Here is a 14,183-nt window from a genome sequence, read left to right on the forward strand (position 1 = left end):
CCAATAGAATTCTGATGGATTTTAGCATTGCTACGGGTGAGAAAGTTTCGTCGTAGTCAACACCTTGCCTTTGACGATACCCCTTAGCCACTAGCCTTGCTTTATAGGTCTCTACCTTTCCATCTACTCCGATCTTTTTCTTAAAGATCCACTTGCAACCGATGGGTACAATACCTTCGGGTGCATCAACTAGGTTCCAAACCTTATTGGAGTACATAGAATCCATCTCAGAATTCATGGCTTCTTTCCACTTCCCGGAGTCTATACTCATAATAGCCTCCTCGTAGGTCTGAGGATCAATATCCTCTACATCCTCTGCTCTAATATGTCCTGTTGGGAAATCATAGGGGGCGACATCATATGCGCAGCGGAAGAACAAGAAAACAAAATCCCCGATTCCCAAAAAGATGTTCGTCGTCGTGCGAAGATTGGTGCGCAAAAATCCGCAAAACACAAAACTGCGTATAGAGATTGTGTTACCTAGGGAGATTGTATATCCCTGTTTCCTTGCAGATCCTTAGGAGAGGGTGAAGGAGGTCAAGCGTCCTCCTCTCTAGCGGTGATCCACACAGCTGGGTTGCGACGATGCTCCTCAAAACTCCAGGCCTTCTCTGAAGTGGAGAGGGAGAGGAGAATAGGAAGGGCAAGCAAAGACTCTAGCCTATGAGGCTGTGAATCCCTCCTATTTATAGAGATCCCGTGTCAAAACCCTAATGGGTCCTTTCCCTAGTGGGTATTGGATCTGCATCCAATAAGACAAGGGCTCCGTCGGATATCTCATATCCGAACCTCTACTCATCGCAATGCCTACCATATGTGTGTGACCCTCTAGGCCCAATATCGAGCTGGCCGTGAGTCATACCTGTCAGAACTCCTTCTAACTCAGTGAATTATTATCTCTGTAATAATTCACTCGACTCATCGACTACGGAAGTACTAGGCCACTACGCCGTAGTCCCCAGACGATACAGGGGAATCCAATCCATTGGACCTGTCTGTCCTCAGTTACCATGTACCTATAGTCCCTCATCCATCTAATATCCCAGAGACCGTATATCGAGCATGGTGCTGTCAGACCCATACGGTTTCTACTCGAGTCTCGCTCTAATCGGATTCTCCCGGAGAACTCTTTCTCTCTCAACCCGAATGACCCTGGCCAGGGATTTGTCTGAGCAAGAACACATGGGATATTCCTCTCATGATACCGAGAGTGGATGATCCTCTATCGACACTCAATAGCCCTCGTAAGGTCGACTACCACTCCCAATGACCAGCTGTACTAGATCTGGGAACAGCCAAACCTATAAGTCTAGTATCAAAGAGTGGAGCACTCATACAGGACATCCTTGGTGTCTCAAGTCTAAGAACCAGATACACCACTAGGACTACGGAATTGTTGTCTGACAATAAGGCATCATCAACCATGCAGCATTCCGTAAGCGGATCAATCAGTGAACTCATTCTCCAATGAGCACCTGTACTGTATCCCTAGTGTCCCTACACGAGCAGCTATGAGACCAGCTGCATCCATCATATGGACGGGTATACAGCACACCAGTCTATCCGGTTATCACGATGTCCCTCTCGAGTAACCTATGATCGGGATTATTTAGGATATGTGTTTAAAGGTGAATCGATCTCATTATCGTGATCTCATCACGATCCGATTCCCATTGCACAAATCCAAGGACATCACAATATATATGCATTTATGCAATAGTTATAAAGTGATATACGCCAAAATATAATAAGCAAAAAGATTCTGTATCAAGTCACACGTGCCATCACTCACGTGATTGGCTTGCTGGGCACTTATGACTAGCAATCTCCCACTTGACCTAAAGCCAATCACCTATGTGTCTGATCCCCATCAGACCCCTGTGACGCTCAAAGACAATCTGAGACAATGGCTTTGTTAGTGGATCTGCAATGTTATCTTCGGATGGAACTCTTTCCACTGCTACATCTCCTCGGGTCACGATCTCTCTGATAAGGTGGAACCTCCTCAGAACATGCTTAGATTTCTGATGAGACCTAGGTTCCTTCGCTTGAGCAATTGCCCCGTTGTTGTCGCAATATAGGGAAATCGGCTCCTCACTATCCGGCACGACTCCCAAATCTGTGATGAACTTCTTCAACCAGACTCCCTCCTTTGCTGCATCTGATGCAGCAATGTACTCCGCCTCTGTGGTCGAGTCAGCAGTGGTATCTTGCTTGGAACTCTTCCAGCACATTGCTCCTCCATTCAAGGTGTACACATACCCTGAATTCGACTTGCTATCATCGACATCAGACTGAAAACTTGAGTCAGTGTAGCCTTCAACCTTAAGGCTATTACCTCCATATACTAGTAAAAGATCCTTAGTCCTTCTCAAGTACTTAAGGATACACTTTACTGCTTTCCAGTGCTCCAAGCCTGGATCCGCCTGATACCTGCTCGTGACACTCAGAGCATGCGCTATATCAGGCCTAGTACATAGCATGGCATACATGATAGACCCTATTGCTGAGGCATAAGGTATCATATCCATGTTCGCCCTTTCTTCTGGAGTCTTTGGGGACATACTCGTAGAAAGCGATATCCCATGTCTCATCGGTATGAGACCTCTTTTGGAATTTTCCATGCCAAACCTTTTGACAATAGTTTCTATGTACCTGGACTGGGACAAGCCAAGCATCCTTTTGGATCTATTTCTATATATTCTAATCCCCAAGATATAAGATGCTTCTCCTAAGTCCTTCATGGAGAAGTGTCTAGATAACCAAGCCTTTATTGTGGATAGCATTCCTATGTCATTCCCAATGATGAGGATGTCATCCACATATAACACCAAAAAGCTAATAGCGCTCCCACTTACCTTTCTGTATACACAAGGCTCATCTTCGTTCTTAACGAAGTCATAAGATCTGATTGCCTCATCAAATCTTATGTTCCAACTTCGGGAAGCTTGCTTTAGTCCATAAATGGATCTAAGCAACCTACACACCTTATCTGGGCAGTTCTTGGACACGAATCCCTCAGGTTGCATCATATACACCTCCTCCTCCAGGTTCCCGTTGAGGAATGCGGTTTTCACATCCATCTGCCAGATCTCATAATCATAGTGTGCTGTAATAGCCAATAGAATTCTGATGGATTTTAGCATTGCTACGGGTGAGAAAGTTTCGTCGTAGTCAACACCTTGCCTTTAACGATACCCCTTAGCCACTAGCCTTGCTTTATAGGTCTCTACCTTTCCATCTACTCCGATCTTTTTCTTAAAGATCCACTTGCAACCGATGGGTACAATACCTTCGGGTGCATCAACTAGGTTCCAAACCTTATTGGAGTACATAGAATCCATTTCAGAATTCATGGCTTCTTTCCACTTCCCGGAGTCTATACTCATAATAGCCTCCTCGTAGGTCTGAGGATCAATATCCTCTACATTCTCTGCTCTAATATGTCCCACATATCTCTCAGGAGGATGGGATACTCTATCAGACCTGCGTAAAGTTGAAACTTGTGTATTAGATACCTGAACAGACTCGGGCTGTAGAGTGGTGCTTGAGCTTGGTTCCCTAACTTCGCTCAACTCTATCATTCTCCCACTGTCTCCGCCAAGAATGTGTTCCTTCTCAAGGAACACTGCTCTCTTAGCTACAAAGACCTTTTGGTCCTCGAGATGATAGAAATAATACCCACAAGTTTCCTTGGGGTATCCCACAAATTTACATCGCCCTGTCCTTGATTCTAACTTATCGGGGTTGTGTCTTTTAACATGGGCAGAGCAGCCCCAAATCTTAACTACTTTAAGATCAGGCTTCTTCCCTTTCCATATCTCATATGGTGTAGACACCACCGACTTAATTGGAACTCTGTTCAGAAGGTAAGCTGCGGTTTCTAGGGCATATCCCCAGAATGAGATGGGTAGGTCAGCGAAACTCATCATGGACCGTACCATATCTAATAATGTACGATTTCTCCTTTCAGAGACACCATTGAGCTGAGGTGTATAAGGAGGTGTCCATTGGGATAATATCCCATGGTCCTTGAGGAAGTGAGTAAACTCTGTACTTAAGTACTCACCTCCTCGATCTGATCGAAGAGTTTTGATACTCTTTCCAGTCTGGTTCTCCACCTCATTCTTATACTCTCTAAATTTCTCAAAGGCCTCGGACTTGTACTTCATTAAGTACACATATCCATACCTTGAGAAATCATCAGTAAATGTAATGAAGTAGGAGTAACCTCCAATGGCATGAGTTGACATGGGTCCACATACATCACTATGTATGAGTTCCAACAACTCAGTGGCTCTCTCTCCAGTTCCACTAAATGGAGAGTTGGTCAGTTTTCCACGAATGCAAGGCTCACAAGTTGCATATGACACATAGTCGAATGGATCTAGATATCCATCATTTAGCAACTTTTGAATCCTTCTTTCATGGATGTGACCTAGCCTACAATGCCACAGGTATGCATTGTTCAACTCATCTCGTTTCCTTTTGGACACATTTATATTCATGATATGTGGAGTGGTGTCTAACATAAATAAACCATTATGCAATGTTCCTTTCGTGATGATCTTATCATCTAATAATATCGAACAACCATTGTTCTCAAAAACAAATTTATATCCACTAACTGTTAAACATGAAATGGAGATAATGTTTTTGATAATAGAAGGAACAAAATAACATGCATCTAATGCAATAAAAGCTCCACTAGGCAGATGTAAGGCGACCTCGCCAACAGCTAATACAACAACTTTTGCTCCATTACCCATCTTGAGGTCCATCTCGCCTCTCTCTAGTCTCCTAGGCCTTGCCAGAACCTGCAACGAATTACATATATGATAAGCACTACCGGTATCTAATACCCATGTGTTATCATAAGAGTCTGACAAATGGAGACTGATCATGAATGTACCTGAAGCTTCATCAAGCTTTTGTTTCGCCCTTTCTGCAAGGTACTCTTTGCAGTTTCTCTTCCAGTGCCCATCTTTACCACAGTGGAAGCACTGGCCTTTGTCCTTTGTTGGGTCTTTCTTAGCAACCTTTGCTTTACCTTGTTTGCCCTTGCCCTTTCCCTTCTTAAGGGACCTTTCTGCTTTCCTTTTCTTTCTGGTCTCACCAGTGTAGAGAACTGGCTTCTCTTTCTTAATAGTACTCTCTGCCTCCCTCAACATATTGAGGAGCTCTGGGAGAGTCACCTCAAGCTTGTTCATATTAAAGTTCATTATGAACTGTGAAAAGGAATCTGGTAGGGACTGAAGCACAATGTCCACACACAAGTTATCCTCTAGGACCATTCCTAGACCTGTGAGTTTCTCTATCCACTCAATCATCTTTAGGACATGGTTCTGAACCGGTGTCCCCTCAGTCATCCTAGCGCGGAAAAGGCTCTTGGATATCTCATATCATTGAGTCCTTCCCTGTTCCTCAAACAATTTACGGACATGTAGGAGAATGGATCTGGCATCCATCTTTTCATGTTGTCTCTGTAACTCTGGAGTCATAGAGCCCAACATATAGCACTGAGCAAGAGTGGAGTCATCAATGTACTTCATGTAGCGAGCGATCTCATCCTCGCTTGCCCCTTCTTCGGGCGTAGGTATCACTGTATCAAGGACGTACACGATTTTCTCCGCTGTGAGAACAATTCTCAAGTTACGGAGCCAATCTGTATAATTTGGACCAGTGAGGCGGTTGACATCAAGTATGCCACGTAAGGGATTTGAAAACGACATTTTCTGAAAATAAAGATGTAGCAAAAATGAATAACATGCAGATTTTGCAAGAAATAAACTATCAAGATATGGACTTCTATCTTAATATGCTCCCACTATTTTACTAACGAGTCACGCGACACCCTCAGCACGTGAAACGGAAGTCTCCGGCAGACTTCTAGTGGGGATCAGGATCCAATCAGCGTCTTAGTGTAACCTCGAGGGACTCGACCAATCACACTAAGCCTAAAAGGTAGACAACTCTTGCCGATCACAACTCCTTGTGATTCCCGTCCTGTTCGGCCTCCGAATCACCATGGCCTCGAGGGACTCGACCAACCATGATGCTCGGTTAAGTCAACACCTTCGTTACAAGATGAGTCTGATTTGATGATATACCCTCGAGGGACTCGACCAAGCATATCATGCCCTCAGGTCACCGGTGACATCTCTATGTCGTAAGCAAGATAACGAATCACGATATAGGTGAGTCTCGAGGGACTCGACCAACTCAACCTACACCGGGATTCGGTTCCTACTCATAACGATGGAAGGCCACGTGGGTCAATCTAATTGCCTCACGTTTACCGACTTAATATTATCGAGAGATGTTTCTATGATTTGGTCTCCTAATATGACATGTCACACATATACATATTTAATATATATCTACATCGCATGCAAATATATATACATATCTAGTATGTGTATAAGCAATCACACCAGATGATCATGGACCACAACCTAATATGATTAGGCCCGAGCCAGTAGACCTAATCACTCACATCAAGATCTATGTGTGCAACGGTGCATCTCCATGCCCTGTGATCGTCCATCTCGTCCTCGTCGGTTCCGTCGACATCTTAATGCATCTCCATGCATCACGATCGTCCGTCTCGTGGGTCCCGCTATCGCATCCACGCTCCCGCTGCGCCTCCTCATGTGATTACAACTTAATCATAGGCACGCAGGCCCAACAATAAACGAGAAATATAATGGAGGTTCGCAGACCTCAATAATAATAATCACAAGTACACACATCACACGGTCCATGATCATCCGTCCACACATCATACATCACATGTATAAATAATCATCATAATGTAGGACTACTAGATAATAATAAAAATAATAATCAACTAAACCTTTTAATTAATTAATATTTTCTGAAATCAGGGACATGTAGGGAATTTCTCAATTCCTAAGGGTATTTTCGTAATTTGGACAAAAGATAGAAACTGGAATTTCTCAAATTCACAGGGGCAAAACTGTCTTTTTGCCCAAAACCCTAATTCCCTCTGCTGCTTCCGTCGCCGCCACCCTGCCGGCGGCGCCTGTGCGGCGGGGCGAGGGCACTGCCCTCGCCTGCAGGCGGCACGCCCGCTGGCGGCGATGCCGCTGCGGGTGGGCGCCCTCTTCGGGCGCCGCTGCCTCCGCAGGCGGTGCTGTCCCGCCGGGCGGTCGCCCCTGTGGGGGGGGGGTTTCGCCCGCGGGAGTAGCGGCGGCAGGCGTCGCTACAGGTGGGCTCCCCCTTCGGGCGTCGCTGCCTCCGCAGGCGGTGCTGTCCCGCCGGGCGGCCGCCCCTGTGGGGGGGGTTTCGCCCGCAGGAGCAGCGGCGGCAGGCGTCGTGCGTCGCTGCCCTGCGGCGGCAGGCGCCGCTGCCCTGCGGCGCCTCTGCCCGTGGGTTGCCAGCCCCGCCGGCAGCAAGCCTGCTGCAAGCAGGCCGCCGGCCGGCTGCTGCAGGCACTGCGCCGGCGCTGTGCTGCCTGGCTGCGGCTGCAGGCATGCAGATCGAGGGCAGCAACTGTTGCTGCCCTTCCTCGCTTTTGCGTCAACGATTTTGACGTCAATATTCTTCCTAAACACAACACACGCAGTTCAAAACCAATCATTCGCACGAACAACCTGGCTCTGATACCACTGTTGGGAAATCATAGGGAGCGATATCATATGCGCAGCGGAAGAACAAGAAAACAAAATCCCCGATTCCCAAAAAGATGTTCGTCGTCGTGCGAAGATTGGTGCGCAAAAATCCGCAAAACACAAAACTGCGTATAGAGATTGTGTTACCTAGGGAGATCGTATATCCCTGTTTCCTTGCAGATCCTTAGGAGAGGGTGAAGGAGGTCAAGCGTCCTCCTCTCTAGCGGTGATCCACACAGCTGGGTTGCGACGATGCTCCTCAAAACTCCAGGCCTTCTCTGAGGTGGAGAGGGAGAGGAGAATAGGAAGGGCAAGCAAAGACTCTAGCCTATGAGGCTGTGAATCCCTCCTATTTATAGAGATCCCGTGTCAAAACCCTAATGGGTCCTTTCCCTAGTGGGTATTGGATCTGCATCCAATAAGACAAGGGCTCCGTCGGATATCTCATATCCGAACCTCTACTCATCGCAATGCCTACCATATGTGTGTGACCCTCTAGGCCCAATATCGAGCTGGCCGTGAGTCATACCTGTCAGAACTCCTTCTAACTCAGTGAATTATTATCTCTGTAATAATTCACTCGACTCATCGACTACGGAAGTACTAGGCCACTACGCCGTAGTCCCCAGACGATACAGGGGAATCCAATCCATTGGACCTGTCTGTCCTCAGTTACCATGTACCTATAGTCCCTCATCCATCTAATATCCCAGAGACCGTATATCGAGCATGGTGCTGTCAGACCCATACGGTTTCTACTCGAGTCTCGCTCTAATCGGATTCTCCCGGAGAACTCTTTCTCTCTCAACCCGAATGACCCTGGCCAGGGATTTGTCTGAGCAAGAACACATGGGATATTCCTCTCATGATACCGAGAGTGGATGATCCTCTATCGACACTCAATAGCCCTCGTAAGGTCGACTACCACTCCCAATGACCAGCTGTACTAGATCTGGGAACAGCCAAACCTATAAGTCTGGTATCAAAGAGTGGAGCACTCATACAGGACATCCTTGGTGTCTCAAGTCTAAGAACCAGATACACCACTAGGACTACGGAATTGTTGTCTGACAATAAGGCATCATCAACCATGCAGCATTCCGTAAGCGGATCAATCAGTGAACTCATTCTCCAATGAGCACCTGTACTGTATCCCTAGTGTCCCTACACGAGCAGCTATGAGACCAGCTGCATCCATCATATGGACGGGTATACAGCACACCAGTCTATCCGGTTATCACGATGTCCCTCTCGAGTAACCTATGACCGGGATTATTTAGGATATGTGTTTAAAGGTGAATCGATCTCATTATCGTGATCTCATCACGATCCGATTCCCATTGCACAAATCCAAGGACATCACAATATATATGCATTTATGCAATAGTTATAAAGTGATATACGCCAAAATATAATAAGCAAAAAGATTCTGTATCAAGTCACACGTGCCATCACTCACGTGATTGGCTTGCTGGGCACTTATGACTAGCATGTCCCACATATCTCTCAGGAGGATGGGATACTCTATCAGACCTGCGTAAAGTTGAAACTTGTGTATTAGATACCTGAACAGACTCGGGCTGTAGAGTGGTGCTTGAGCTTGGTTCTCCAACCTCGCTCAATTCTATCATTCTCCCACTGTCTCCGTCAAGAATGTGTTCCTTCTCAAGGAACACTGTTCTCTTAGCTACAAAGACCTTTTGGTCCTCGAGATGATAGAAGTAATACCCACAAGTTTCCTTGGGGTATCCCACAAATTTACATCGCCCTGTCCTTGATTCTAACTTATCGGGGTTGTGTCTTTTAACATGGGCAGAGCAGCCCCAAATCTTAACTACTTTAAGATCAGGCTTCTTCCCTTTCCATATCTCATATGGTGTAGACACCACCGACTTAGTTGGAACTCTGTTCAGAAGGTAAGCTGCGGTTTCTAGGGCATATCCCCAGAATGAGATGGGTAGGTCAGCGAAACTCATCATGGACCGTACCATATCTAATAATGTACGATTTCTCCTTTCAGAGACACCATTGAGCTGAGGTGTATAAGGAGGTGTCCATTGGGATAATATCCCATGGTCCTTGAGGAAGTGAGTAAACTCTGTACTTAAATACTCACCTCCTCGATCTGATCGAAGAGTTTTGATACTCTTTCCAGTCTGGTTCTCCACCTCATTCTTATACTCTCTGAATTTCTCAAAGGCCTCGGACTTGTACTTCATTAAGTACACATATCCATACCTTGAGAAATCATCAGTAAATGTAATGAAGTAGGAGTAACCTCCAATGGCATGAGTTGACATGGGTCCACATACATCACTATGTATGAGTTCCAACAACTCAGTGGCTCTCTCTCCAGTTCCACTAAATGGAGAGTTGGTCAGTTTTCCACGAATGCAAGGCTCACAAGTTGCATATGACACATAGTCGAATGGATCTAGATATCCATCATTTAGCAACTTTTGAATCCTTCTTTCATGGATGTGACCTAGCCTACAATGCCACAGGTATGCACTGTTCAACTCATCTCGTTTCCTTTTGGACACATTTATATTCATGATATGTGGAGTGGTGTCTAACATAAATAAACCATTATGCAATGTTCCTTTCGTGATGATCTTATCATCTAATAATATCGAACAACCATTGTTCTCAAAAACAAATTTATATCCACTAACTGTTAAACATGAAATGGAGATAATGTTTTTGATAATAGAAGGAACAAAATAACATGCATCTAATGCAATAAAAGCTCCACTAGGCAGATGTAGGGCGACCTCGCCAACAGCTAATACAGCAACTTTTGCTCCATTACCCATCTTGAGGTCCATCTCGCCTCTCTCTAGTCTCCTAGGCCTTGCCAGAACCTGCAACGAATTACATATATGATAAGCACTACCGGTATCTAATACCCATGTGTTATCATAAGAGTCTGACAAATGGAGACTGATCATGAATGTACCTGAAGCTTCATCAAGCTTTTGTTTCGCCCTTTCTGCAAGGTACTCTTTGCAGTTTCTCTTCCAGTGCCCATCTTTACCACAGTGGAAGCACTGGCCTTTGTCCTTTGTTGGGTCTTTCTTAGCAACCTTTGCTTTACCTTGTTTGCCCTTGCCCTTTCCCTTCTTAAGGGACCTTTCTGCTTTCCTTTTCTTTCTGGTCTCACCAGTGTAGAGAACTGGCTTCTCTTTCTTAATAGTACTCTCTGCCTCCCTCAACATATTGAGGAGCTCTGGGAGAGTCACCTCAAGCTTGTTCATATTAAAGTTCATTATGAACTGTGAAAAGGAATCTGGTAGGGACTGAAGCACAATGTCCACACACAAGTTATCCTCTAGGACCATTCCTAGACCTGTGAGTTTCTCTATCCACTCAATCATCTTTAGGACATGGTTCTGAACCGGTGTCCCCTCAGTCATCCTAGCGCGGAAAAGGCTCTTGGATATCTCATATCGTTGAGTCCTTCCCTGTTCCTCAAACAATTTACGGACATGTAGGAGAATGGATCTGGCATCCATCTTTTCATGTTGTCTCTGTAACTCTGGAGTCATAGAGCCCAACATATAGCACTGAGCAAGAGTGGAGTCATCAATGTACTTCACGTAGCGAGCGATCTCATCCTCGCTTGCCCCTTCTTCGGGCGTAGGCATCACTGTATCAAGGACGTACACGATTTTCTCCGCTGTGAGAACAATTCTCAAGTTACGGAGCCAATCCGTATAATTTGGACCAGTGAGGCGGTTGACATCAAGTATGCCACGTAAGGGATTTGAAAACGACATTTTCTGAAAATAAAGATGTAGCAAAAATGAATAACATGCAGATTTTGCAAGAAATAAACTATCAAGATATGGACTTCTATTTTAATATGCTCCCACTATTTTACTAACGAGTCACGCGACACCCTCAGCACGTGAAACGGAAGTCTCCGGCAGACTTCTAGTGGGGATCAGGATCCAATCAGCGTCTTAGTGTAACCTCGAGGGACTCGACCAATCACACTAAGCCTAAAAGGTAGACAACTCTTGCCGATCACAACTCCTTGTGATTCCCGTCCTGTTCGGCCTCCGAATCACCATGGCCTCGAGGGACTCGACCAACCATGATGCTCGGTTAAGTCAACACCTTCGTTACAAGATGAGTCTGATTTGATGATATACCCTCGAGGGACTCGACCAAGCATATCATGCCCTCAGGTCACCAGTGACATCTCTATGTCGTAAGCAAGATAGCGAATCGCGATATAGGTGAGTCTCGAGGGACTCGACCAACTCAACCTACACCGGGATTCGGTTCCTACTCATAACGATGGAAGGCCACGTGGGTCAATCTAATTGCCTCACGTTTACCGACTTAATATTATCGAGAGATGTTTCTATGATTTGGTCTCCTAATATGACATGTCACACATATACATATTTAATATATATCTACATCGCATGCAAATATATATACATATCTAGTATGTGTATAAGCAATCACACCAGATGATCATGGACCACAACCTAATATGATTAGGCCCGAGCCAGTAGGCCTAATCACTCACATCAAGATCTATGTGTGCAACGGTGCATCTCCATGCCTTGTGATCGTCCATCTCGTCCTCGTCGGTTCCGTCGACATCTTGATGCATCTCCATGCATCACGATCGTCCGTCTCGTGGGTCCCGCTATGGCTTCCACGCTCCCGCTGCGCCTCCTCATGTGATTACAACTTAATCATAGGCACGCAGGCCCGACAATAAACGAGAAATTTAATGGAGGTTCGCAGACCTCAATAATAATAATCACAAGTACACACATTACACGGTCCATGATCATCCGTCCACACATCATACATCACATGTATAAATAATCATCATCATGTAGGACTACTAGATAATAATAAAAATAATAATCAACTAAACTTTTTAATTAATTAATATTTTCTGAAATCAGGGACATGTAGGGAATTTCTCAATTCCTAAGGGTATTTTCGTAATTTGGACAAAAGATAGAAACTGGAATTTATCAAATTCATAGGGGTAAAACTGTCTTTTTGCCCAAAACCCTAATTCCCCCTCTGCTGCTACCGGAGAGGTTGCACCGCCTAGCAGAGCTCGAAACTTGAGCTCTGGCGGTGCTACCTCTTGATAGAAGAGGTTGCACCGCCCAGTCTCGCTCGGAGACTGAGCCCGGGGCGGTGCCACCTCTTGGCTAGGGCCGTTGCACCGCCCAGTCTCGCTGGGAGATGCTAGTCATAAGTGCCCAGCAAGCCAATCACGTGAGTGATGGCACGTGTGACTTGATACAGAATCTTTTTGCTTATTATATTTTGGCGTATATCACTTTATAACTATTGCATAAATGCATATATATTGTGATGTCCTTGGATTTGTGCAATGGGAATCGGATCGTGATGAGATCACGATAATGAGATCGATTCACCTTTAAACACATATCCTAAATAATCCCGGTCATAGGTTACTCGAGAGGGACATCGTGATAACCGGATAGACTGGTGTGCTGTATACCCGTCCATATGATGGATGCAGCTAGTCTCATAGCTGCTCGTGTAGGGACACTAGGGATACAGTACAGGTGCTCATTGGAGAATGAGTTCACTGATTGATCCGCTTACGGAATGCTGGATGGTTGATGATGCCTTATTGTCAGACAACAATTCCGTAGTCCTAGTGGTGTATCTGGTTCTTAGACTTGAGACACCAAGGATGTCCTGTATGAGTGCTCCACTCTTTGATACCAGACTTATAGGTTTGGCTGTTCCCAGATCTAGTACAGCTGGTCATTGGGAGTGGTAGTCGACCTTACGAGGGCTATTAAGTGTCGATAGAGGATCATCCACTCTCGGTATCATGAGAGGAATATCCCATGTGTTCTTGCTCAGACAAATCCCTGGCCAGGGTCATTCGGGTTGAGAGAGAAAGAGTTCTCCGGGAGAATCCGATTAGAGCGAGACTCGAGTAGAAACCGTATGGGTCTGACAGCACCATGCTCGATATACGGTCTCTGGGATATTAGATGGATGAGGGACTATAGGTACATGGTAACTGAGGACAGACAGGTCCAATGGATTGGATTCCCCTGTATTGTCTGGGGACTACGGCGTAGTGGCCTAGTACTTCCGTAGTCGATGAGTCGAGTGAATTATTACAGAGATAATAATTCACTTAGTTAGAAGGAGTTCTGACAGGTATGACTCACGGCCAGCTCGATATTGGGCCTAGAGGGTCACACACATATGGTAGGCATTGCGATGAGTAGAGGTTCGGATATGAGATATCCGACGGAGCCCTTGTCTTATTGGATGCAGATCCAATACCCACTATGGAAAGGACCCATTAGGGTTTTGACACGGGATCTCTATAAATAGGAGGGATTCACAGCCTCATAGGCTAGAGTCTTTGCTTGCCCTTCCTATTCTCCTCTCCCTCTCCACCTCAGAGTAGGCCTGGAGTTTTGAGGAGCGTCGTCGCAACCCTGCTGTGTGGATCACCGCTAGAGAGGAGGACGCTTGACCTCCTTCACCCTCTCCTAAGGATCTGCAAGGAAA

This window comes from Musa acuminata, chromosome BXJ1-9 (assembly GCF_036884655.1).
Source record: "Musa acuminata AAA Group cultivar baxijiao chromosome BXJ1-9, Cavendish_Baxijiao_AAA, whole genome shotgun sequence".
Taxonomy (NCBI): domain Eukaryota; kingdom Viridiplantae; phylum Streptophyta; class Magnoliopsida; order Zingiberales; family Musaceae; genus Musa; species Musa acuminata.